At 50.9% G+C, this 26571-nt stretch overlaps 1 pseudogene; it reads right to left on the bottom strand.

Annotated features, from left to right (window-relative positions):
* Positions 1–1191: 1191 nt before the first annotated feature.
* Positions 1192–18727, bottom strand: LOC125345138 (annotated as a pseudogene).
* Between the last annotated feature and the right edge of the window lie 7844 nt (positions 18728–26571).

Below are 26571 nucleotides of genomic sequence, written 5' to 3'. Positions count from 1 at the left end.
TATTTATTTTATTTTATTTTTATTAATTGAACATAAATTTTTTTACAAGGTGTTGTGCAAAAAGGGTGCAGTTACATAGTAGGGCAGTGTGTACATTTCTTGTGATATCTGACGACCTGTTTTTCTATCCCTTGTCTAGGTCAGGTAGACATATATGCAATATACAATGTATCAAGAACATATAGAGTATTCACAGACTTGGTCTCTACTGTCTCGCTGTCTCCCTTTGTTAACAGTCATATATCAGGGAGATCATGCCCCTTTGTTTTCTGTGCATGAACATTATTTTTAGGAACAGACACATTTGGGTGATGAGGCTGGTTCACAGTTTCTAAAATAGAAACCAGGTTCTCATGTTCTGAAAGTTCTTCTGCACTAGGGAAGGAAACAATGCTCCAAATCAACTGGGTGTGTCCTTCTGTGAGCGCCCAGAAGAGAGAGGGGATAGGCTCATACAGTTCTTCTACTGTGCTCTTGAAGTGGGAGGAGTGTCACTTTACTTCTGAGGATGACACATACCAACACAACCCCAGCACTTGTCCCAAAGTGCCCCAAGACACAGCGTACACTCTTTAGAGCAGGAACAATTTCCTTGTCCAGGCCCGCCCTGGCATAGCTCCTGAATGAGACATTTGCTCACACCACTAGCACAGAGTGCGTTGTAACAGCTCTGTGATACAGGGAACCACATCAGATATGTCAGCAGGGCTAGAGGAAGCCCAACACACTGTGACTCCATGACTCTTCCAAGCTGATCCTATCTCCCTCCAGGAAGTGCTCCAGTGACCTTCCTGCAAAGAGTTGCCTCCTGCAGGCCCCACAGGGGGCGATGCAGAGTTGGGGTTTTGTTTTTGATTTTTTTTTTCTTTTCTGTTTTTTTTCTCTTATTTTTTTTTTTTTTTTTTTGTGGCAAAGCGGGGTTGGGGTTTTGTTTTGTTTCTTTTGTGGTTCTTTTCTTCTTTTGTGTTTTTTTTATTTTTGTTTTTTTTTGTGGTGAATCGGAGTTGAGGTTTTGTTTCTTTAAAAAATTTTTTTTTCTTTTTTGGTTTTTTTTTTTTTTTGGTTTTTTCTTTTTCTTTTCTTTTTTTTTTTTTTTTGGTGTGTTTTTTGTTTTTGTAACATTCTAATAGGCTAGGCTGCCATATTCACTTAATATAGGATTGCCAAAGAAGGATTGAGAGGGTTTCAGGATTGGCGGTGAACGCAGGGGAGGTGTGGCCTGGGCCACCTTAGGTTTGTGGTGATTAGCCCCAGTCCAGCCAGACTAAGGTGAGATGATATTAATGTTTTGGCCCTTTCTTTTCCTGGGAAGAAAGCTGAAACAGGCTCTAAGCTTCTTCTTTGTCCTCTGGAGAAAGGTCATTTGGAGTGGCTGGGAGCCGCCACTGCAAGGGAAGGCAGTGTTGTGTGAATGGTGGCATCAGAGAGGTTCTAGAAGTGCAAGCCCCAAGCACAGTTCAAGTTCCCACTCCCCAGTACCCTGCTAGCATGCAGCTCCAGTCCAATTTCTTGGCAATCACTGCTTTCCTTAATCTGACCCCTTCTCAGGGATGGATCCCAGAGACTTCATAGGGGAAGAAGGTGAGGCCCAGAGAACTGAGCCTCTGAGCTCAACAATAGGGCTGCTGTCACCTGGGCCAAGTCTGCCCAAGCCTGTGGGGCCAGCGGGTTGCCCAGCCCCCCATCTGCCCTGGCCCCTGCCTGACAGGGCCCATCCACTTACTTCTTGTCAGGATTGCCAATGGCTGAGCGCTTCTTGCTTGGACAGTCAGTGGGACTGCAGGGCTCCAGCGTACAGGACAGCTCGTAGCTATGACAAATATGCCCGTGAGGAGACCAAGTGCTGTGTACAGCTCCCAGCCCAAATTGACCTGGGCGTCGGAGCTTAGTGACCCACCCCTCATTAGGCCCTCTAAAGTGTCTATCCCGTCCCCCTCACCCAGATACACACCTCAGTCCCTCTGGCCCCTCCTAGGGATGGCCCCTTTTGCTGCCCCAGAGAGTGGCAACCTACCTGGCATCCTTGCTGAGCCGCTCCAGGCCCCTGAACCACTCAGTAAAATGGTGGTCCACTCGAATATTATAAAAGCGGCAACTGCGTTGCAGCTCTCTCATCTGATCGAGGATCTCGATTTCCTGGCCATGGACAGCACAAGGGCAGTGACAGGGCTGGGCTGGCCAGGGCTGGGCTAGGCTGTCTTGGCAGGGACCCAGCTCCTCTGCTGCTCTAGCCACCCAACATCCACTGAGCCTCCCAAGGCTGCCTGGGAGCTCACAGCCATGTCCTTACAATCCATCCTGCCAGCAGGGAATCTTCTGGGTGCCACCTCATAACCCACCCTGCCTGGGGTAGCACTTCTTTCTACTGCCATTGCCCCCAGGAGAAAAGAGCAGAGGGGCAGGCCTGACTGCACCCCCCTGCTGGCCCCCACCAGCCCTGTCCTGTCTAGGCAGCTACCACTCACCCGTATCAAATTCTTCTCTTTGCTTTTCTCCTAGAAGGCAGAGGGCATTGCAATTAGAATGGGGCCCTTCTGCCCTTAGGACCTCTGAGCAGGGCCTCCTCTAGCCACAGGATCCCATGTGCATGCATAGAAAGAGGACCAACTAGCAGAGTGGAGGGCTGGGCACCGAGCATGCAGTCAGGTGCAGGCAGTGTGAGGACTGACCCTTCTGTGCTAGGAGGAACATTGTGGCTTCAGGGGAATAGGCCTGGCTTGGGCCACAGGTTGTTTGTCTTAGTAAATCTGCTGCCAGGTGGGGCCCCAGATCCTCCCTTATGGGACTTGAAGTCTCAGGTGGGCTCTGTGCCCACAGCATGGGGCTCAGGCAGCTGTGGGCGGCACCTGCTCTCAGGGGCATTGCGCTCAGCTTAGAGCACGGCCTTGAGGCCACCAGCAGTGCCAGAGCTCAGGATGCCAGCTCCCTGTGCTACTCACATCCTGGGCATCCACGTAGGCCAGGTGAACCACGAGGAAATCTTTCAGGAAGATTCTCAGATAGGGCACGATGCCCTTGATCATCCCCTGTAGGATTGGCAGGGTGATGGTCAGAGCCCAGGGCCCACCCTGCCCCAATCCCAATGGACTTCTCAGACAGCCTGCACCCACACAGGGCCTCCCACATCATGGGATCCTGGAGAACCTGTGAGCCCTCTGTCCACAGCCCTTACCAGCTGCTTGCAACTCCAAACTCTACAGGTCCAGCACTAGGCTTTTGTATGCAGAGTCCAAAGGGAAATAGCCCACCACTGCCCAGCAGCCTCCTCAAGACTCTGCCAAGCCCTGGCTCTGCTGGCTCTACTTCCTCCTTCCCATCTGACAGCTCACTGATCAGGGCTCCCATCTCCCATAGCGTGATCGTCCCTTCTGCTTGCCACCCTTGGGGATGAGCTCCAAGGCTAACAGAGCTAGTTAAGGCTAGCGTTTTCTCAGTGAGGCATCCTGGCCAAGGTCTCAGTCACTCACCATCTTTTTAGACTGCCTAGGACCTCCTTTGAGCAGCTTCGCCAGCTTGCGGGTCTCCTGCCAGAATCAAGCATGTTGTGAGTGAGGGCTCTGTCTTGTGCATCTTCCTAGTGCCACTGTGTTCCTCGTGCTATGCATTTGGCTGCTGTGCAGGGCCAAACTTTTAATGGCCAAGCTGACCAATTCTAGCTCAGGCTTGGTCCCAGCACTCACTGCTGGGCATCTCCCCTGGACACCGGGCCTCCTCTGCTTGCTTCCTCAACTGCACAGCCCGCCTTCTGGCAATGAGGACTGGATAGGGTCCTCTGCTGCCTGACTCCAATGGTGCTGACCTGCCTGGCATTGGGGGGGGGGTCATACCTCCTCAGAACTCTACAGGGTTCATTGCTTTCTCCTTTGGGAGGAAGGACAAAAGCCAACCAGGGTGGTTAGCCTTGGGAGCTGTGTAGCCCTTCCTATATTCTTGGAGAAAACTGAAGGATACAGAAGGCTGTTGGGCTGTTCTGTGGCCTCAGGCCCGTAGGGAAGGGGTCCATGAGCTTCTCAGCAGACTTCACTCAGCTAGCGTTTCTCTGAGGGTCAGGATCGTCCCGGCACAAAGGGAAGGTGCCATGGCGGTCCACAATCCTTCCTGACCACAACATCCTGACTCTCCTCAGCTGAGTAGGATGGGGTTGTGACTCCTGCAATATCTTCCCCTCTCTCTGCGGCCCAGGCCCATGGGCTGGGGCAGGAAGCTCTCTCTCCCTGTGTGCAGCTGGCACAGGAGCATCCCAGGACCCACTTGTGCACACCAATGTGTCCAGAATGTGAGGGGATGTGCCTTCTGTTGCTCTTAAATGGGAAGAGCTCAGGAAAGAAGAACCAGGCCTTGTTTTTTTCTCACCTTCCTCTTTGGGGGTTTCTTTTCCTAATTTGTTTTCATTGCCACTAGCAGACCGCACGGTCGGGGTGACCTTTGAAGGTTGAAGCTCCTAGTGGCTAGGCTACCACCTGAGCCACAGCTCCATTTCCCCATTTGGGGGGTCATCTTCCAGCTTTCCATGCCAGGCTAGCTTGGAACAGCAATCCTCCCATATCCTCTTGTCAGAGTTGGAGTTAGGTTGAGAGACAAGAGTTAGGGGTACTTGGCCAGCCCTGTTTGTCAAGGCCTTGGGCCATGCACAGCCTCTGCTGTGGGCTGGGAACCTCTCAGCTGGGATCTGAGCATGAGCAGCATCAGCTTTGTGGATACATTCAGAGCCCCACAGTGCCTCTGGCGGCGCAAGGCTGCTCTGGGTGATTGCACCCCAACCAAGGGGGGCCTTATGCATTTGGCCAAGGGGCACCCCTGAAATGTCCCTAGCAGAGAAGGCCAATTCTGAACAGTGTATCTAAACAATGAGGGGCAGGAGTCAGTGGAGGCATCCTGCATGCAAGCCAGCCAGATGTGGGGAAAGGCAGCCATGGTTCTGGGGCCTATAGCACATTTGGCAACATGTGGGTGGGCAGAAGCAGTCCCCAGTCCTGGAGATCCTCTGCTTCCCTGGGCCACCATGTTTTCCCATTCTATGTCCCAACCAGAAAGACCTCCAAGGACTCCAGGGCTCTTGACCTGCAAGAGTGCCTATCAGTCAGCTCCTCCCTTGCCTTTCCCCCCAAGAGAAGGGCAACCATGTGGCCACACCCCTTCAGCATGAGTGCCCTCTCCAGCTCTGCCCTCTGCCTTCCCCTCCTCATAGCATACCTTCAGTAGCAGCTCTCTACTCTTAGAGTAGTTGTTTTCAGGAGAGGTGATCTCGGCCAGCTTTTGGAATGTGAGCAAGTCCTTCCTGCAGGAGCAACAGAGTGAAGGTGTGGGAGGAGGCAGTTGGACTCCATTTTGTATGGGCAGCAGGCCTCCCACAGGGCAGCACAACAGTGTCCAAAAGCCTTTCCCTGAGTGTCCGGACCCATGGCCCATGAGCAGTTTCTTGTTCCTGGCAGAAAGCTGTGCTATCCCACTTCCACTAGTCAGTGCTGCTTTCATTTCAACAAGACACAGATGTGTGGCCACCTCAGAAAACCCAATAATCGTGTGTTTCTGTGTGCCTGTATTCAGTGACTGAGCCTGCCAAGGACTGCCTAAGCCGTGCCTAGGCAACAAGTGTGACATTCACATTCCCTGGCCTGTACTTTTGGGCCCCAGGTCAGGGAGGGTGCTGTCTACCATGTGGACCCTCAGGGCATTTCCTCGATGAATAGGTACCCACCTGGAGACCTGTTGCCATGACCTGTGCAGACGAGAGATGGCTCTGCTCTGCAGGGCAGACATGATGGCGTGCAGTGAGGAGAAATTCCTCAGGACGCGGCAACCCTGAGGAGGAAGATTGTGTGAGCCTTCGCTGGCACTGTTTACACCACTTACCCAGAACTAGAGGGGGATCCTTGGAATAGCAGGGCTTGGCAGGGAGCTAAGGCATCCCAGGGAGCGTTTGGGCTCCCCCAAAGGCTGAGGAGCAGGATAGAGGGAAGAGCCCACCACTGGTGGCCTTGGACTGGCTGGCCCTGTTAAGCATGGGCCTGGCAAGATGGGACTGTGCTCCACAGAGGACCTGAGCACAATTCCAAGATGCACAGGAGAGAGAGATGGGAAGGGACAGCGAGAGGCCAGAGGCCGTACATCTCATCCACTACCTCAGCCGCCTGGATCCAAAATTCCAGCAGATGCGCCCTGACTGAGGTGTTCATGCTGAGGTCCCCAAGACAGTGGGTTGTAACCAAGGACACGACCTGGTTAAAGTGTATCAAGATGACCTGGATGCTAGGGGCCAGGCGTGGCTTGCCATTGTTGTATCTCCGAGACCACATGGACCCCAGGCACTGGTTGGGCTCTGCCTTCACAAAGAGCTCCTGGGGAGAAAGGCCAGGGTCACCCGGTCCTGTCACACAGCACAGTGCCCAGGCCCAGGCCTGGGATCCCTGACCCCACACAAAGACAACACACACACACACACACACACACACACACACACACACACACACACACATACAGAAAGACAAATGGCTCTGGAGCTCAGAGCAGGGAGTAGTACACTCCAACTTCTTGGATTCTCTGGATCTGCTGTGCTGACTGCCCAGCACACCAAGCCCCACAGGGACTCCAAGGGAGTTGGGAAGGAGACAGTGGTGCTTGCCCAAGTGCGCTCAGTCCTCCCAAATGCCTTCCAGACCCCGGCAAAAACTTCTTTTGCCCAAGCCCAGCCAGCACATGTTGAGGTCCAAAACCAGTAGCATAAGTCCTACCACAAAAACTAGCACCCTTTCCCATCCCAGGCTTGGCTCCCATCGGGTCCATATCAGGTGCCTGCCAAGGGAGTGAGGAGACCACTGGCTCCTGGTACTTTAGGCTGAGCTGTATCCTGCCTGCCTCTCTTTCTGCTCCAAGGCTTGAATCCACACATTTCCAGGCAGGGCAGCAGGGCTCTCCTCTTTAGGGATTGCACATAACCAAATGGTCCTAGACAGACAGGTGCCAGATGTGCTGGGGCTGGGGCAAGAATCCTTGGGCTCCAGGGAAAGGAAGCTTGGGCCTGGGCAGAAGAGGGCACAGGAAACCCAAGCCCCCACATGCAGCCCTGCCCAGCCCCTCACCACATCCATCCTGGTGAGCTGCTCCGACATCAGCTGGGGAAGTCCATTCAGGGCAGGAGGCACCTTCCGGCTGTGTCCAATCTCTCTGCTCACAAGAGGAGGGTAGTAAGGTTCTTGGGCAGGAACTGCTGCCCAATCCAGCTCTGAATGACCAGAAGTGGAGGGAGCCTGCTCCTTCACGTTGGCCAGGTCGTAATGGGACTCCTGCTGAGGTCTCCAGGCAGCTGCACTGTCCTGAGCAAGCCCTGGTGCACAGGCATTGCATGCTGCTGTGGGAAGCAGACCCAACACCGGAGTTGAGCTCCTCGCGAATTCCTTGTCGGCCCTAGAGCACCTATAATAGGGATCCTCTGTGAGGCTCTTCAGGCCAGGAAGGGTTCTTGCAAGTTCATCCCTACACCACCTGGAATTATGTTGACACATGGCCACAGGCTAGCAGAGAGGAAGGGTAACAACTACACGTGCACCGACAAGGCGCTTTCTTCTCGCTGCTTGGGGCCTTGGGGAGGGAAGACTTTAGAGGGACTCGAAGGAGTTGGCCAGGCAGACTTTGGGCTTCCCGAGTGGGTGCTCATCAACCTTGACTGTACCCAGTGTCACTCTCAACTTGGTGGGGGCATCTCCCCAGGTCACAATCCAGGTTGAGGGTCGGGAGGTCCTATCCGAGAAGACAGAGCCCTCCAGCTTTCAGCAGGGCGCTCAAACTAAGCCTCAAAATCCAGAACCTGGGGCTGAGACACAACTTGGGCACTTGTCCCTCCACCTTCACATGAAAGAAGAGCCAGAGGTTATAGAGGATTCAGGTGAGGCCAGGCAGAGTGGACAAGACCTAGCCTCACTAGGTGGAACAGAAGAGCTCACTCTGAGCAGTCTGAATTCCACTGAGCCGGCCTTGTTAGAGGAAAGCATTCCTATCAGTCTCAATCGCTGTCCCTTATGAGGAAAGCCTGGCTAACACAACCACATTGCCATAGCTCTGCACAAGCATGGAGGGGGCTTTTCCCTGAGTGGACCATGTACAACTTGCAGTGATGTCTGCTGACGGTAATACCCTGGTAGTTGGGAAGCAGGCTTATTCACAAGTGTGTGTTGCTAAGGTATGCCCACATAGTGCTGAAGAAAGCTTGCCCTTCATACTTAACTCCCAGACAGAGTACCTGAGCCTGCCACCCACAGTGGGCTCTAAGCTACTCTCCCCCAAGCTCATGTCAAGATCTTCACACGCTGCACACCATAGGGAAGGTCAGCAAGGTGGGACCTCCCTTGGGCTACCTGATGGTATTCTTTCCCTGTAGAGCTCCTGGAGTCTGGGCCGCTTCCCACTACCCAAGAGGTGGCAGCCCTCCTCCTACCGAAAGAGCAACTCTGTCCTGGGAGCCAGTTTGGTGTGTCACTCAAGCCCCTCACTGAGCCCTGCCAATATAGGGAGCACTGTGGGCTATAGCACAGCACTGAAACAGACCTCTCCTCACAGCAGGACTAGGTCTGAGGGCCCTCCATGTCCTGAGCTCCCAGGGGACCTGTGGCAGGAGAAAATGGAGGACCTATTCTCCTCAGATGAGTCACAGTGGCAATGGTGGAGCCAAGCCCTCCTTATAGTCCACTGTGCCCATGAGCACTGGTACTGGAACTACCCATGACGCCTTCACTCTAGCATGCTCCAGGTACCCATTTTGGAAGACACATGTCCAACATGCTAGGAAAGTTCTGCCCCCCAAAGAAGCCCATCACTGACCTCCTGGCTCCTTTTAACATCTCACAATGTCAGAACAACTTTTGAGAGCAAACCATGTTTTGCACACTTAAATCCCTCTTGCAAACATTCTACATGGCCTGACACTTGTGTGGATCCTGCTGGTTAAGTATCAAGAATGGGGAGTTGAGGACCTTGTGAGAAAAACAGCTCAGTGCATAGAGCAGGAGGGCCTCTACCATAATGCAATTATCCAGTAAGGAAAGGCCAGGATAGCGTAATATCGGGACACAACTGTCATTTCGGTAGATATGCTAGATATGGATGGAATCATGTCAGGTCCTTCCTGGACAAATGGTGGCCAGACTGTCCTCACCAGAATGAGCGAGGAACCTTCAACATTGAACTTGGCCTATATGTCCTACTATGACTGAGACTTGAATGGACTCTGTGCTACAGGACATTTAGACTTCTGATTCTTTTTTACCCCTCACCTGCTACTGTGTGGCTATCCTATTCCTTGTGTACTAGGAAGAAGCAATGGCTGCCATGTTATAGGTGAGCACAAAGTCACCTGGAGGAATGAAATCTTTCTATCACATAGGGAACTTGTCACAGGCCAGCCATTACTGAATGTGGCTTTTGTGAGCAGGTGGGTAAAAAACCCCAGTGCCAACCCACCCAAGAACTGGGAATGTGCTTAGTGGTAGAGTGCTTGCCAAGCATGCACGCATGAAACCCTGGGTTGGATCCCTCTGGAGCACAGCAATAGAAAAAGCTGGAAGTGGTGCAGGGGGTCAGAAGGTGGAGTGTAATCCTTGAGCCCAAAGCCAGGGACAGTGCCTAGGCCCTGAGTTCACAAGCCCCCAATTTGGTAAAAATACAAAAACACATCTGATTTTCATTCTGTCTCTGTCTCTGTCTCTCTCTCTCCCTCTTCTTCACTGTCTGTTCGTCTTTTTATTTTTTTTTTTTGCCAGTCCTGGGGCTTGAAATCAGGGCCTGAAGACTGTACCTGGATTCTTCTTGCTCAAGGCTAGTACTCTACCACTTGAGCCACAGTACCACTTGTGGCTTTTTTGTATATGTGGTGCTGAGGAATCAAAGCCAGGGCTTCATGTATGCGAAGCGAGCACACTACCACTAGGCCATATTCCCAGCCCCTGGTTCAGGCACTTTTTACCAGTCTTGGGGCTTGGACTCAGGGCCCGAGCACTGTTCCTGGCTTCGTCTTTTGCTCAAGGCTAGCACTCTGCCACTTGAGCCACAGTGCCACTTCTAGCCTTTTCTATATATATGGTACTGAGGCATCGAACCCAGGCCTTCATGTATGCTAGGCAAGCACTCCATCACTAGCCCTGGCCCCAGGGCTTTAATTTTTATAATATTTACAGTGTTACCAATGATCTTACCACTAGTGTTCAAATAATGAATATAAAAGTGTATCCAAAAACATGATCTTTTTTGGGGTTGGTGGGGGGCAGTCCTGAGGCTTGGACTCAGGGTCTGAACACTCTTCCTGGCTTCTTTTTTTGCTCAAGGCTAGCACTCTGCCACTTGAGCCACGGCGCCACTTCTGGCCATTTTCTGTATATGTGGTGCTGGGGAACTGAACCCAGGGCTTCGTGTATATGAGGCAAACACTCTTCCCACTAGGCCATACCCACAGACCCATGATCTATTTTTATATACTAAAATATGTGTTATAAAAAAGTATTTGTGATCCATAGACTTCTCCGTGTAATAGAAATATTAATGTCTTAGATTGACTCGAAGGTGGAGTTTTATTCCTATGAAGGACATACAGTACTTCAGCTTATCTCTACTGAAACATTGTTTGAAAAAAAAGCTGTTTGCATAGCTGTGTAGGATATTTTCAGTGAAGAGCATTCTAGCCTCCCAGTATGATATGCGTTTATAAAAAACAGCAGACTGGGAATATGGCTGAGTGGCAAGAGAGTTTGCCTCACATGAAACCCTGAGGTCGATTCCCCAGCACCACATATATAGAAAATGGCCAGAAGTGGCGCTGTGGCTCCAGAAGTAGAGTGCAAGCCTTGAGAAAAAGGAAGCCAAGGGCAGTGCTCAGGCCCTGAATCCAAGCCCAGGACTAGCAGAAAAAAAAAAGAAAGGAAGGAAGGAAGGAAGGAAGGAAGAGACCATCAGATATAGTTCATTTTTAATAAATGAAAAATTACAAAATAACCAAAGCAATTAACATAATCAGCTATAAGTGGTTCCCATTACAGTTCCCTGCACTTTTACCCTCTCATGTAGACACACATCTTCAGTTTTCCTTTGATGACACAGTGTCTACTGAACTAGGCACCAACTTGTTAGTGGTAAGCTAGTTTCTTCTCCCAGTAAAGCTCCTTTACTTATGCTGCTCCCTATAGGAATACAGGTTCTTCCCTTGGGACCCATGTGGAATCCAAGTGGACAATCATTCCAAAGCCCCAGTGACTAAGATGCTTTCTATTTACATTTTTTCTTCTTTAAAACATACAGTTCAGGGGCTGGAGATATAGCCTAGTGGCAAGAGTGCCTGCCTCGGATACACGAGGTCCTAGGTACAATTCCCCAGCACCACATATACAGAAAACGGCCAGAAGTGGCGCTGTGGCTCAAGTGGCAGAGTGCTAGCCTTGAGCAAAAAGAAGCCAGGGACAGTGCTCAGGCCCTGAGTCCATGGCCCAGGACTGGCCAAAAAAAAACAAAAAAAAACATACAGTTCAGCCGCCGCGAGTGCAAAGTCCACTCAGCAGGAGCTCCACGAGCTCCACACTGCGCGCAGACTGGTCCGAGATAGAATGCTGCTCGGACCGAATGGCCGGGACCAGACAGCAACAGCAGGGGAACCAGGCGGTGCAGACAGGGAGAGCAGGATGGGAGAACCGAGACCGCCACCGCCAAAGGATCCATCTCCACACCCCAGCCCGGAAAAGCCCACAGCAGCGCAGGACATACACAGAATCCAGGACCAGTAAGTTCCCCATTGTTCCCCCCCACCCCTCGCCCAGGAGATCAGCTGTAGAAAAGACCCAAAACCTCAAGTGGAGCTCATCATGAGGGAACAAAGAAGCTAGAGCTCCCTCCCTCCCCCTTCCTACCCCGAATGAACAAAAGAGCCCCATATCTCGTGGTTCTATGACCCTATAGCTCCTGGGAGGAACACAGGAGCTAGCAGCGGGTGGAGCAGCGCCCAACAAAGTAACCGGGAGACAACTTAGGCCAGCAACCCCAAAGCCCGAGCTGGGGAGCCTGAATCTGTCCACACCAACCCCCCACCCCCAGCAGGGACCCAGGGACTGGTAGGCATTTGAGCGCCACCTGAGGCGCCCTGGTCCGTGCAGGCATTTTGAACAACAGTCACAGGCTTGCTGGTGTGCAATACCAGCCTAGCAGGGTCACCTGGGCCTGAGCACACGACCCCCCCCTCACCCACAGCAGAGGTGCAGAGAGCCTGTGGGCACCAACCCACTTCCAGACACTGGAACCTGCTGGGGATCACTCATACCGCCCCCACAGTAGATTCACGAGAGGGCACAAGCACCCTCCAACAATCCAGGGCAGTGCGCCCCAAAAGAAGCACAAGAGCACAAAAGCACGCGCCCCAGAGAGGGCCAACATGGGTCAGTGGGCTAGCCCTCCTGCAGGAGGATCTTGTGCCCAACCCCCACGGGAGCGCACAGGTGGACAAACTGCCCCCTCAGCAGCAACGGCCGCCCTGATAGGTGCATTCCGCACAGGTGGGCAGCGTCCCCCAGCGGCAATGCCCACTCTGACAGGTGCAATCCGCACAGGTGGGTGAGCCGCCCCTCAGTGGCAATTCTCAATCTGAGAGGTGAGCTCTCTTGACCCACAAGGACTAGAGGGGAAAGAATCAAAGAAGACAAAAGTCTCCACGCCACACTGAATCAGCGACCCGGGAACCCCCAACAGGGGCCCACAAGGGTCAGCACTACACAGCGGCAGAGCTTAGTCCTGCAGAGAAAGACACAGAACCTACCCACCCCTAATTGTGGGGCGGGTGACCACCTCGGCAACAAGCGAGACGGTCACGCTCACCCATAGGGTGGTAAGGTTCAACAGCCAAACTCAAACCCAGAGCCAGGACACAAACAAGTCCCCACTGACGGACCAGAGGGAACCAGCACAAAGCCAAGCCAAGGCCACCACCTACAGCTGCAGATCTCCAGATGCGTAAATCACAAAGAAATATTACAAATTTCATGAAAGGTCAAGCCAACTCGCCAGCTCCAAAAAGTAGTACAACCGAGGAGAAGATGGAGAAGAAAAAAACAACCGAGACGAAGATAAAAGAAATGATTGAAAGCCTCAGGACTGAATTCAGAAAGCAGTTCCAGGAGTTTAGAATGGAAGTCTCCAAGGACCTTCAGCAAGAAAGAAATGGAAGCAAAAATGGATACAGTCTGCTCCTCCGTTAAAGAAGACCTTAACATCCTGAGAAACAAAATGCATGAGAAAATAGACTCAAAATACAACTCACTAAAAGAAATGACCACAATGAGAGCTGATCTGGCAACCATACACATCTCACTCGCCTCAATGCAAACCACACTTGATGCCACATCACAAAGAATTGATCATCTTGAATCTCGAGTCTCTCTTTTGGACGACGAGCAGCTGATAAGGACCAGAAGATTACTGCACTCCAAGAAACTGTCAAACTCCAGGGAAGACTAATCCAGGAGATAGTGGACAGGGAGAAGATATATAATCTGCATATAATCAGAATCGATGAAGGAGAGGAGTACCAGAGCAGAGGATGCAACACATATTCAATAGAGTTATTGCAGAAAACTTCCCCAATCTCACAAGGGATAATCTCACCCAAATAATGGAAGCTTATAGGACACCTGGCAGACCAGACTCTAGAAAATCCTCCCCTAGGCACATAATTAACAAGACCTCAGATCTCAAGAATAAAAGGCAAATTTTGAACACAGCCAAAATAAAGAAAGAGCTATATTACAATGGAATAAAGATCAGAACCACGGCAGACCTCTCCACACAAATTTACAACGCACAAAGAGCCTGGAAGAACAAAATCCAAGTCCTCCAGGCCAACAACTGCCAACCCAGAATTAGATACCCAGCAAAATTAGAATTCATTGTCGAGGGAAAAACCAGATCTTTCCATAGCAAAGAGGAACTAAAGGATGATGTGAATAAAAACAACAGCCTTACAGCAAATTATAAGAGGGGAACCCCACCCAACAGAAAATGTACAGGACCCCCAGATAGAAACAGAAAAAAAACTACAATAGCCAGAGCCCAACAGGAAGAGCAGCTCAATAAATACAAGAAAGAAAGAGAGGAGAAACAGCCAAACAGGAAAATGGAAGGGAAAAAAACACGTTTATCCAGGATCTCTTTGAATATAAATGGTATAAACTCTCCAATAAAGAGAAGCAGACTGACAGAGTGGATCCGTAAACAAAAAGTTGCTATCTGTTGTCTTCAAGAGACCCATCGTACAGCAAGGGACAAAAACAGGCTCTGAATGAAAGGATGGAGCAAGCTCTTCCAAGAAAACGCACCTACCAAAACGGCTTGGGTAGCCATCCTGATTTCAGACAAGCTGGACTTCTCATTAAGTTCATCTCAAAAAGATAAAGAAGTGCAGTACATGGTAATACAAGGAAAAATCCAAAATCAGGACATCAGGGTGATAAATTTATACTCACCGAACACAAGAGGCCCTAGGTATGTCAAACAAATTCTCACAGAACTACAGAACAAGATAGACCCAAACACAATCATAGTGGGAGACTTTAATACTCCACTCTCTCCAAGAGACAGATCCAACACACAGAGGATTAGCAAGGGAGCCGAAGACCTAAGTAACACCATATCCCAAATGGATCTGACAGATCTGTACACAGTTTTTCACCCTACAGAGACCCAATACACATTCTTCTCAGCAGCCCATGGAACATTCTCCAAAATAGATCATGTCATAGTCCACACAAAGAACCTCAGCAAATACAAGAGTATTGACGTCATCCCATGTATTATATCTGATCACAGTGGAATCAAGATAACCTTCAATAACAAAGGATACCACAGAGGCTACACAAATACTTGGAGGCTAAACCCCTCACTGTTATCTAACACTTGGGTAACAGAGTAAATTAAGGATGAAATTAACAAATTCATAAGCTACAATGACAATGAAAATACTTCACAAAGAAACCTATGGGATACAGATAAGGCAGTGCTGAGGGGCAAGATCATTGCCCTCAGCACACACATTAAAGAATGGAAGCAGAGTAGGTGAATAACTTCACGATGAAACTAAAACATTTGGAGAAACAAGAAATAATTGAATCTAAAATGACTAGGAGGAGAGAGATCACAAAGACTAAAGAAGAGATAAATCTGATTGAAAATAGAAAGATCATTCAACAAATAAAACTAAAAGCTGGTTCTTTGAGAAAATAAATAAAATTGACAGACCCCTCGCAAGACTTAGAAAAAAAAAAAAAAAGAAGAAGAAGAAGCTCATATCCATAAGATCAGGGCTCATATCACATAAACAGAGCTAAGACCAAGAATCATATCGTCATCTCAGTCAATGCCCAAAAAGCCTTTGACAAAATACAACATCCATACATGTTAAAAGCCCTGGAGAGAACAGGGATAGAACATTCTTTTTTTTTTTTTTTTTTTTTGGCCAGTCCTGGGCCTTGGACTCAGGACCTGAGCACTGTCCCTAGCTTCTTTTTGCTCAAGGCTAGCACTCTGCCACGTGAGCCACAGCGCCACTTCTGGCCATTTTCTGTATATGTGGTGCTGGGGAATTGAACCCAGGGCCTCATGTATACGAGGCAAGCACTCTTGCCACTAGGCCATATCCCCAGCCCTAGAACATTCTTTAAAACAATAAAAGCCATATACAACAGACCAACTGCTAATATCATATTAAGTGGGGAGAAACTAAAACCAGCCCCCTAAACTCAGGAACAAGAAAAGGATGCCCACTCTCCCCACTTCTTTTCCACATAGTGCTGGAATCCCTAGCCATAGCAATAAGGCAAGAGGAGGGCACCAAAGGGATCCACATTGGCCAAGAAGAAATCAAACTATCCCTATTCGCAGATGACACGATCTTATCTCTAAAGGACCCAAAAAACTCAGTCCCCAATCTCCTACAACTCATAAACCATTTTGGCAAAGTAGCAGGATACAAAATCAACCCACAAAAGTCTGCAGCTTTTCTGTACACCAGCAATGTACAAGCAGAAAAGGAAATTATGGAAATAATACCATTTAAAATAGTTAAAAAAGAATAAATTACCTAGGGATCAACCTAACTAAAGACGTGAATGACCTATTTAATGAGAACTATAAAAATCTAAAAAGGGAAATCAAAGAGGACACAAGGAGATGGAAAGAACTCCTATGCTCATGGGTAGGCAGAATCAACATAGTGAAAATGGCCATATGCCCAAATTGTTATACAAATTCAATGCAATCCCATCAAGATCCCAGCTACATTCTTCACTGAAATAGAGAAAGCAACCCATCAATTCATATGGAACAGCAAAACACCCAGAAGAGCCAAAGCAATTCAGGCAAAAAAGCAGTGCAGGAGGTATCACAATACCAGATTTCAAGCTCTATTGTAGAGCCATCATATCAAAAACAGCCTGGTATTGGTATGGAAACAGACCTGAAGACCAATGGAATAGAATAGAAGACCCAGAAATAAAGCCACATTCTTACAGTCAGCTGATATTTGACAAAGGAGCTAAAGACATACAATGGAAAAAAACAGCCTCTTCAACTACTGGTGCTGGGAAAATTATGCAGCCATATGTAGAAAACCCAAAGTAGACCCTAGCCTATCACCATCCACCAAGATCAACTCAAAATGGATCAAGGACCTCAACATCAGACCTGAATCTTTGAAACTACTGAAGGACAGAGTAGGAAAGACGCTAGAACTTATAGGCACAGGAAGGAACTTCCTGAATAGAGTTCCAGGAGCACAACAGATAGGGGAGAGAGTCAACAAATGGGACCACTACAAAATAAAACGTTTCTGCACAGCTAAAGACAAGGCCACCAAACTACAAAGACAGCCAACCATATGGGAAAGGATCTTCACCAGCACAGCAACAGACAAAGGCCTAATATCCGTCATCTACAGAGAACTCAAAAAACTAAGCCCCTCCAAGCCCAGTAAACCAGTTATTAAATGGGCAAAGGAGCTAAAGAGAGACTTCACAGGAAAGGGATAAAAATGGCAAAGAAACATATGAGGAAATGTTCAATATTCCTGGCAGGAAAGGAAATGCAAATAAAAACAACATGAGATACCATCTCACTCCAGTTAGAATGGCCTATACTCTGAACTCAGGCAACAACAAATGCTGGAGGGGGTACAGGGAAAGAGGAACCCTTCTCCACTGTTGGTGGGAGTGCAAACTAGTACAACCACTTTGGAGAACAGTATGCAGATTCCTCAAAAAGCTCAACATAGACCTACCCTATGACCCAGCCATACCACTCCTAGGCATCTGTCCTGAACAACAGCTCTCAGGACATCAAAAAGACACCTGCACATCCATGTTTATCGCTGCACAATTCGCAATAGCCAAAATATGGAAACAACCCAGATGCCCCTCTACAGATGAATGGATCCAAAAAATGTGGTACCTATACACAATGGAATATTACACAGCAATTAGAAATGATAAAATATTGGTATTTGCAAGGAAATGGTCAGAACTTGAACAATTAATGTTGAGTGAGACAAGCCTAGAACACAGAAAACAAAAGGGCATGATCTCCTTGATATATGACTATTAAGGTGTGTGTGGGGATACTAAAGACCAAGTCTGTGAAACAAAAAACTTCTTGTCAAATGGTATTTCCCACAGGTTTGGGTCAGCGACATTACATTATGTAACTAAAACCAAACAACTGCTAAACATAGAAAGGTCTAAAATAGACCTCTCAGTGGATCACAATAGCTCAAAAGCTATATATGTATGATCATATAAGACAAGGATAGGCAAACTCTTGTGTTGTCATTATATTTAAAGTTCTAGCTGAATTTCCTTTGGCGTATGCCACGAGGCTACTGCATATGTTTTTGGTACACTGGGTATTGTATGTATGCCTACCTGATCTAGGGAAGGGAAAGAAAAACGAGGGTGTAAGATATCACAAGAAATGTACTCACTTCCCTAGTATGTAATTGTACCCCTTTCGTACAACAACTTGTCAACAAAATTTAATTAATAAATTGAAAAAAAAAACATACAGTTCATAGACTTGATGGTCATACTATCATAGTCCACCCATTTGGGACCGTTGTACTCACAGCGGGTGTTATGAAACTAGCAGTAGTTGGATGCTCTCATAGACTCACAGGATATTTTACACTGATGTATGGACATGCGGTCATCAAAATAGACCACGGTAAACGGGTGCAATTTGTCACTGGGATAAGGGGCATGAACATTATTGCTAGGAACAGACACATTTGGGTAATGAGGCTGGTTCACAGTTTCTAAAAATGAAACCAGGTTCTCATGTTCTGAAAGTTCTTCTGCAAGAGGGAAGGAAACAAAGTTTCAATTCAACTGGGTGTCTCCTTCTGTGACAGCCCTGAAGAGAGAGGAGATAGGCTCATGCAGTTCTTCTACTGTGCTCTTTGAAGTGGGAGGAGTGTCACTGTACTTCCGAGGATGACACATACCGCCACAATCACAGCACTTGTCCCAAAGTGCCCCAAGACACAGCATACACTCTTTAGAGCAGGAACAATTTCCTTCTCCCAGCCCACATTGGCAAGCTCCTGAATGAGACATTTGCTCACACCACTAGCACAGAGTGCTTTGTTACAGCTCTGTGATACAGGGAGACCCACCAGGGATGTCAGCAGGGCTACAGGAAGCCCAACACAGTGTGACTTCATGACTCTTCCAAGAAGCTGATCCTATCTCCCTCCAGGAAGCTCGCCAGTGACTTTCCCCCAAGGAGTTGGCACCCGCAAGGCCCACAAGGGTCACTGTAGAGAGTTACTTTGTTTGGTTTGTGGTATGTTTGGGGTTTTTTGTTTGTTTGTTTTTTGTATTTGTTTTGTAACATTCTAATAGGCTAGGCTGCCATATTTCACTTAAAATAGGATTGGGAAAGAAGGATTCAGAGGATTTCAGGACTGGAGGTGAATGTAGGGGAGGTGAGGCCTGGGCCACTGTAGGTTTGTGGTGATTAGCCCCAGTCCAGCCAGACCAAGGGGAGATGATATTACAGGTTTTGGCCCTTTCTCTACCTGGGAAGAAGGCTGAAGTGCAGTCTATGCTTCTTCTTTGTCCTCTGGGGAAAGGTCGTTTTGAATAACTGGGAGCTGCCACTGCAAGGGAAGGCAGTGTTGTGGGAATGGTGGCACTAGAGAGGTTCTTGGAGTGCAAGCCCCAAGCACAGTCCAAGCTCCCACTCCCCAGTACCCTGCTAGCACAGGGCTCCAGTCCAGTCTCTTGGCAATCACTGCTTTCTTAAATCTGACCCCTTCTCAGGGATGGATCCCCGCGATTTGGAAGGGGAAGAAAGTGAGGCCCAGAGAGCTGAGCCTCTGAGCCCAGCAAGAGGGCTGCTGTCAGCTGGGCGAACTCAGCCCCAGGCTTTGGGGCCAGCAGGTTGCCCAGCCCCCCATCTGCTCTGGCCCCTGCCTGACAGGGCCCATCCACTTACTTCTTGCCAGCCTTGCCAATGAATGAGCGCTCCTTGCTTGGACAGCCAGTGGGACTGCAGGGCTCCAGGGCACAGGACAGCTCGTAGCTATGACAAATGTGCCCGTGAGGAGACCAAGTGCTGTGTATAGCTCCCAGCCCAAACTGACCTGGGCATTGGAGCTTGGTGGCCCACCTGCTATTGGGCCTTCCAGAGTGTCTGTCCCATCCCCCTCACTCAGGTACACACCCCCGTCCCTCTGGACCCCTTCCGAGGGACGGCCCCTCTCCCTGACCCAGAGAGTGGCAACCTACCTGGCATCCTTGCTGAGCCGCTCCAGGCCCTTGAACCACTCAGTAAAATGGTGGTCGACTGGAATATCGTAAAAGCGGCAACTGCGTTGCAGCTCTTTCATCTGCTCGAGGATCTCGTTTTCCTGGCCATGGACAGCACAAGGGCAGTGACAGGGCTGGGATAGGCTGTCTTGGGAGGGACCCAGATCCTCTGACTGCTCTGGCAACCCAACCTCCACTGAGCCTCCAAAGGCTGCTGGGAACCTCACAGCCATATCCTCACACTCCATCCTGCAGTGTGGAAATCTCCTGGGTGCCACTTCACCCCACCCTGCCTGGGGTAGCACTTCTTTCTCCTGCCATTGCCCCCAAAGAAAAGCGCAGAGGGGCAGGCCTGACTGCACCACCCTGTTGGCCCCCACCAGCCCTGTCCTGTCTGGACAGCTACCACTCACCTTTATCAAATTCTTCTCTTTGCTTTTCTCCTAGAAGGCAGAGGGCATTGCAGTTAGAATGGGGCCTTTCTGCCCTTAGGACCTATGAGCAGGGCCTCCTCTAGCCACAGGATCCCATGTGCATGCATAGAAAGAGGACCAACTTGCAGAGGGCAGGGCTGGGGAACCAGCGTGCAGTCAGGTGCAGGTAGTGTGAGGACTGACCCTTCTGAGCTAGGAGTGACATTGTGGCTTCAGGGGAAAAGGCCTGGCTTGGGCCACAGGTTGTCTTAGGCAATCTGCTTCCAGGTGGGGCCCCAGATCCTCCCTTATGGGACTTGACGTCCCAGCTGGGCTCTGTGCCCACAGCACAGGGGTCAGGCGGCTGTGGGCAGCACCTGCTCCCAGGGGCATTGCACTCAGCTCAGAGGATGGCCTTGAGACCACCAGCAGTGCCTGAACTCAGGACGCCAGCTTCCTGCGCCCAGCCAGGCCTGGCTACTCACATCCTGGGCATCCACGTAGGCCAGGTGAACCACGAGGAAATCTTTCAGGAAGATTCTCAGATAGGGCACGATGCCCTTGCTAATCGCCTGTAAGATTGGCAGGGTGATGGTCAGAGCCCAGGGCCCACCCCTCCCCAATCCCAGTGGATTTCTCAGCCAGCTTGCATCCACACAGGGCCTCCCACAGCACGGGGTCCTGGAGAACCTGTGAGCCCTCAGCCCTTTCCTGCTGCTTGCAACCCCTAACACTACAGGACTAGTTCTAGGCTGTTGTATGCAGAGCCCAAAGGGTAGTAGCCCACTTCTGCCAACCAGCCTCCCTCTAGAATCTGCCAAGCCCTAGCTCTACTTTCTCCTTCCCATCTGACAGCTCACTGATCTGGGCTCCCATCTCCCATAGAGTAATCCTCCCTCCTGCTTGCCACCCTTGGGGGTGAGCTCCAAGGCTAACAGAGCCAGGTAAGGCAAGCGTCCTCTCTGAGAGGCATCCTGGCCGAGGTCTCAGTCACTCACCATCTTTTGAGACGCCCTAGGACCTCCTTTGAGCAGCTTCGCCAGCTTGCGGGTCTCCTGCCGGGATCGAGCATGTTGTGAGTGAGGGCTCTGTCTGTGCACCTTCCTACTGCCAGTGTGTTCCTTCTGCTATGCATTTGGCCACTGTGCAGGGCCAAACCTTTAATGGCCAAGCTGACCAATTCTAGCTCAGGCTTTGCCTGAACTCTCACTGCTGGGCATCTCCCCTGGACCACCGTGCCTCCTCTGCCTACTTCCTCAACTGCACAGTCCACCTCCTGGCATTGAGGACTAGACAGGGTCATCTGCTGCCTGCCTCCAATGGTGCTGACCTGCCTGGCATGCGGGGGAGAGGGGGAGGGTTATGCCTCCTCAGAACTCTACAGGGTTCATTGCTTTCTCATTTGTGGGCAGCACAAAAGCCAACCAGGGTGGTCACCAATGGGAGCTGTGTAGCCCTTCCTATTTTCCTGGAGAAAACTGAAGGATACAGAAGGCTGTTGGGCTGTCCTGTTGCCTGACGGCCCGTAGGGAAGGGGTCCATGAGCCTCTGAGCACAGTACACTGAGCTAGCATTTCTCTGTGGATCAGGGTCCTCCCGGGAGGTGGGCAGAAAAAGGGAGTGCCATGGCGTTCCAGAACCTTCCTGACTCCAACATCCTGACCCACCTCAGGTGAATACGCTGGAGTACCTGACTCCTACAATATCTTCCCCTGTCTCCCCAGCCCAGGCCAATGGGTTATGGTATGAAGCTCTCTCTACCTGTGTGCAGCTGGGACAGGAGCATCCCAGGGCCTACTTGTGCACACAAGCATGTCCAGCACGGGAGGGGATGTGCCTTCTGCTGCTCTTGAATGGGAAGAGCTCCAAAGAGTCAGGAAAGACGACCCAGGGCTTGGTTCCATTCTCACCTTAACCCTTTGGGGGTTTCTTTTCCAAATATGTTTTCGTTGCCACTAGCAGACCACAGGGTCTGGGTGTCCTTTGAAGGTTGAAGCTCCTACTGGCTGGGCTACCACCTGAGCCACAACTCCATTTCCCCTTTTGGGGGGTCATCTCCCAGTTTTCCATGCCAGGCTAGCTTGGAACAGCAATCCTCCCATATCCTCTTGTCAGAGTTAGAATTAGGTTGAGAGGCAAGAGTTAGTGGTGCTTGGCCAGCCCTGTTTGTCAAGGCCTTGGGCTGTGCACAGCCTCTGCTGTGGGCTGGGAACCTCTCAGCTGGGATCTGAGCATGAGCAGCATCAGCTCTGTGGATACATTCAGAGCCCCACAGCGCCTCTGGCGGCGCAAGGCTGCTCTGGGTGTTTGCACCCCAACCCAGGGGGTCCTTATGCATTTTGCCAAGGGCACCCCTGAAATGCCCCTAGCAGAGAAGGCCTCTTCTGAACAGTGTGTTTAAACAATGAGGGGCAGGAGTCAGTGGAGGCATCCTGCACGCAAGCCAGCCTAATGTGGAGAAAGGAAGCCATGATTCTGGGGCCTATAGCACATTTGGCAACATGTGGGTGGGTAGAAGCAGTCCCCAGTCCTGGAGAGCCTTGCTTCCCTGGACCACCCTGTGTTCACCTTCTATCTCCCAGCAAGTAAGGCCTCCAAGACTCCAGGGCTCTTGACCTGCATGAGTGCCTATCAGTCAACTCCTCCCTTGCCTTTCCCTCAAAGAAAAGGGCAACCATGTGGCCACACCCCTTCAGCATGAGTGCCCTCTCCAGCTCTGCCCTCTGCCTTCCCCTCCTCATAGCATACCTTCAGTAGCAGCTCTCTACTCTTAGAGTAGTTGTTTTCAGGAGAGGTGATCTCGGCCAGCTTTTGGAATGTGAGCAAGTTCTTCCTGCATGAGCGACAGAGTGAAGGTGACAGTTGGGAAGGTGTGGGAGGAGGCAGTTGGACTCCATTTTGTATGGGCAGCAGGCCTCCCACAGGGCAGCACAACAGTGTCCAAAAGCCTTTCCCTGAGTGCCCGGACCCGTGGCCATGAGCAGTTTCTTGTTCCTGGCAGAAAGCTGTGCTATCCCACTTCCACTAGTCAGTGCTGTTTCATTTCAACAAGACACAGATGTGTGGCCACCTCAGAAAACCGGATAATCGTGTGTATGGGTGTGTGCCTGTATTGAGTAGCCAAGCCTGCCCAGGATTCCCTTGGCTATTCCTAGGCAACAAGTGTGCCATTCACATTCCCTGGCCTGGACTTTGGGGCCCCAGGTCAGGGAGGGTGCTGTCTACCATGTGGACCCTCAGGGCATTTCCTGGTTGAATAGGTACCCACCTGGAGACCTGTTGCCATGACCTGTGCAGACGAGAGATGGCTCTGCTCTGCAGGGCAGACATGATGGCGTGCAGTGAGGAGAAATTCCTCAGGACGCGGCAACCCTGGGAAGGAAGATTGTGTGAGCTTTCCCTGGCACTGTTTACACCACTTACCCAAGACAAGAGGGGGATGCTTGGAGTGGCAGGGCTTGGCAGGGAGCTAGGGCCGCCCAGGCAGATTTGGGGCTCCCCCAAAGGCTGAGGAGCAGGATAGAGGGAAGAGCTAGTCAGGGAGGACCTAGGACTGGCTGGCCCTGCAAAGCATGGGCCTGGCAAGATGGGACTGTGCTCCACAGGGCACTTGAGCACAATTCCCAGATGCACACGAGGGAGATTGGAAGGGACAGCGAGAGGCCAGAGGCCGTACATCTCATCCCTTACCTCAGCCACCTGGATCCAAAATTCCAGCAGATGCGCCCTGACTGAGGTGTTCATGCTGAGGTCCCCAAGACAGTGGGTTGTAACCAAGGACACGACCTTGTTAAAGTGTATCAAGATGACCTGGACGCTAGGGGCCAGGCGTGGCTTGCCCTTGTTGTATCTCCGGGACCACATGGACCCCAGGCACTGGTTGGGCTCTGCCTTCACAAAGAGCTCCTGGGGAGAAAGGAAAAGGTCACAAGACCCTGTCACACAGCACAGTGCCTAGGCCCAGGCCAGGGATCCCTGTCCCTACAGAAAGACACACACACACACACACACACACACACACACACACACACACAGAAAGACACATGGCTCTGGAACTCAGAGCAGGAAGTAGGACACCCCAACCTCTGGGATTCTCTGGATCTGCTGTGCTGACTGCCCAGTACACCAAGCCCCACAGGGACTCCAAGGGAACCAAGGTGGGAAGGAGACAGTGATGCTTGTACAAGTGCGCTCAGTTCTCCCAAATGCCTTCCTGACCGTCACTAGCAAAAACTTCGTTCGCCCAAGCCCAGCCAGCACATGTCTGTTCCAAAACCACTGGCCTAAGTCCTACCACAAAAACTAGCACCCTTTCCCATCCCTGGCCTTGGCTCCCATCATGTCCGCTTCAGGTGCCTGCTAAGAAAGTGAGGAGACCACCGACTCTTGGTAATTTAGGCTGAGCTCTATGCTGCCTGCCTCTCTTTCTGCTCCACCGCTTGATTCCACACAGTTCCTGGCAGGGGAGCAGGGCTCGCCTCTTTAGGGATTGCACTTAAACAAATGATCCTAGACAGACAGGTGCCAGTTGTGCTGGGGCTGGGGCAAGAATCCTTGGGCTCCAGGGAAAGAAAGCGCAGGCCGGGGCAGAAGAGGGCACAGGAAACCCAAGCCCCCACATGCAGCCCTGCCCAGGCCCTCACCACATCCATCCTGGTGAGCTGCTCCGACATCAGCTGGGGAAGTCCAGTCGGGGCAGGAGGCACCTTTTGGTTGTGTCCAGTCTCTCTGCTCACAAAAGGAGGGTAACGAGGTTCTTGGGCAGGAACTGCTGCCCAATCCAGCTCCAAATGGTCAGAAGTGGAGGGAACCTGCTCCTTCTCCTTGGCCAGGTCGTAATGGGACTCCTGCTGAGGTCTCCAGGCAGCTGCACTGTCCTGAGCAAGCCCCGGAGCACAGGCATTGCCTGCTGCTGTGGAAAGCAGGCCCAACACCGCAGTCGAGCTTCTCAAGCATTCCCTTTCAGCCCCGGAGCACCTATAATAGGGATCCTCTGTGAGGTTCTTCCGGCCAGGAAGGGTTCTTGCAAGTTCATCCCTACACCACCTGGAATTATGTTGACACATGGCCACAGGCTAGCAGAGAGGAAGGGTAACAACTACACGTGCACCGACAAGTGGGCCTTTTTCTCATTGCGTGGGGCCTTTGGGAAGGAACACTTTAGAGGGTCTAGTCAGAAGGTATTGGCCACGCAGACTTTGGGTGTCCTGAGTGGGTCCTCATCAACCTTGACTGTACCCAGTGTCACTCTCAACTTGCTTGGGGCATCTCCTCAGGTCACAATCCAGGTTGAGGGTCGGGAGGTCCTATCCGAGAAGACAGAGCCCTCCAGCTTTCAGGGGAAAGCAGGGCGCTCAAACTAAGCCTCAAAATCCAGAACTTGGGGCTGAGACTTAACTTGGGCACTTGCCCCTCCACCTTCACATGAAAGAACAGACAGAAGTTACAGAGGATTCAGGTGAGGCCAGGCAGAGTGGACAAGACCTAGCCTCACTAGGTGGAACAGAAGAGCTCACTCTGAGCAGTCCAAATTCCACTGAGCCGGCCTTGTTAGAGGAAAGCATTCCTATCAGTCTCAATCGCTGTCCTTTATGAGGAAAGCCTGGCTAACACAACCACAATGCCATAGCCCTGCACAAGCATGGTGGGGGCTTTTCCCTGAGTGGACCATGTAGAACTTGCGGTGATGTTCTCCGCTGAAGGTAATACTCTGATAGTTGGGAAGCAGGCTTATTCACTAGTGGGTGTTGCTAAGAAAAGCCCACATAGTGCTGAAGAAAGCTTGCCCTTCATACTTAACTCCCAGACAGAGTACCTGAGTCTGCCACCCACAGTGAGCCCTAAGCTACTCTCCCCCAAGCCCATGTCCAGGTCTTCCCAGCCTAGATCTGACATTTGGCAAACCCTTGGGAAGGCCAGCAAGGTGGGACCTCCCTTGGGCTACCTGATGGTATTCTTTCCCTGTAGAGCTCCTGGAGTCTGAGCTGCTTCCTACTACCCAAGAGGCTGCAGCCTTCCTCCTACCTAAAGAGGCCCAGGTGAGCCGGGCACAGGATACAAGCAACTCCGTCCATGAGCCCGTCTGGTGTATCACTCAAGCCCCTCACTGAGCCCTGCCTATATAGTGAGCACTGTGGGCTATGGCACAGCACTAAAGCAGACCTCTCCTCACAGCAGGACTGGGCCTGAGGGCCCTCCATGTCCTGAGCTCCCAGGGGACCTGTGGCAGGAGAAAATGGAGGACCTCTTCTCCCCAGATGAGTCACAATGGCAATGGTGGAGCCAAACCCTCCTTATAGTCCACTGTGCCCATGAGCACTGCTACTGAAACTACCCATGAC

The sequence above is a fragment of the Perognathus longimembris genome, unplaced genomic scaffold (genome assembly GCF_023159225.1).
Source record: "Perognathus longimembris pacificus isolate PPM17 unplaced genomic scaffold, ASM2315922v1 HiC_scaffold_5343, whole genome shotgun sequence".
In the NCBI taxonomy this organism is placed as follows: domain Eukaryota; kingdom Metazoa; phylum Chordata; class Mammalia; order Rodentia; family Heteromyidae; genus Perognathus; species Perognathus longimembris.
Note: the sequence above shows the minus strand (reverse complement) of the source record. Positions and strands in the feature narration are given on the sequence as shown.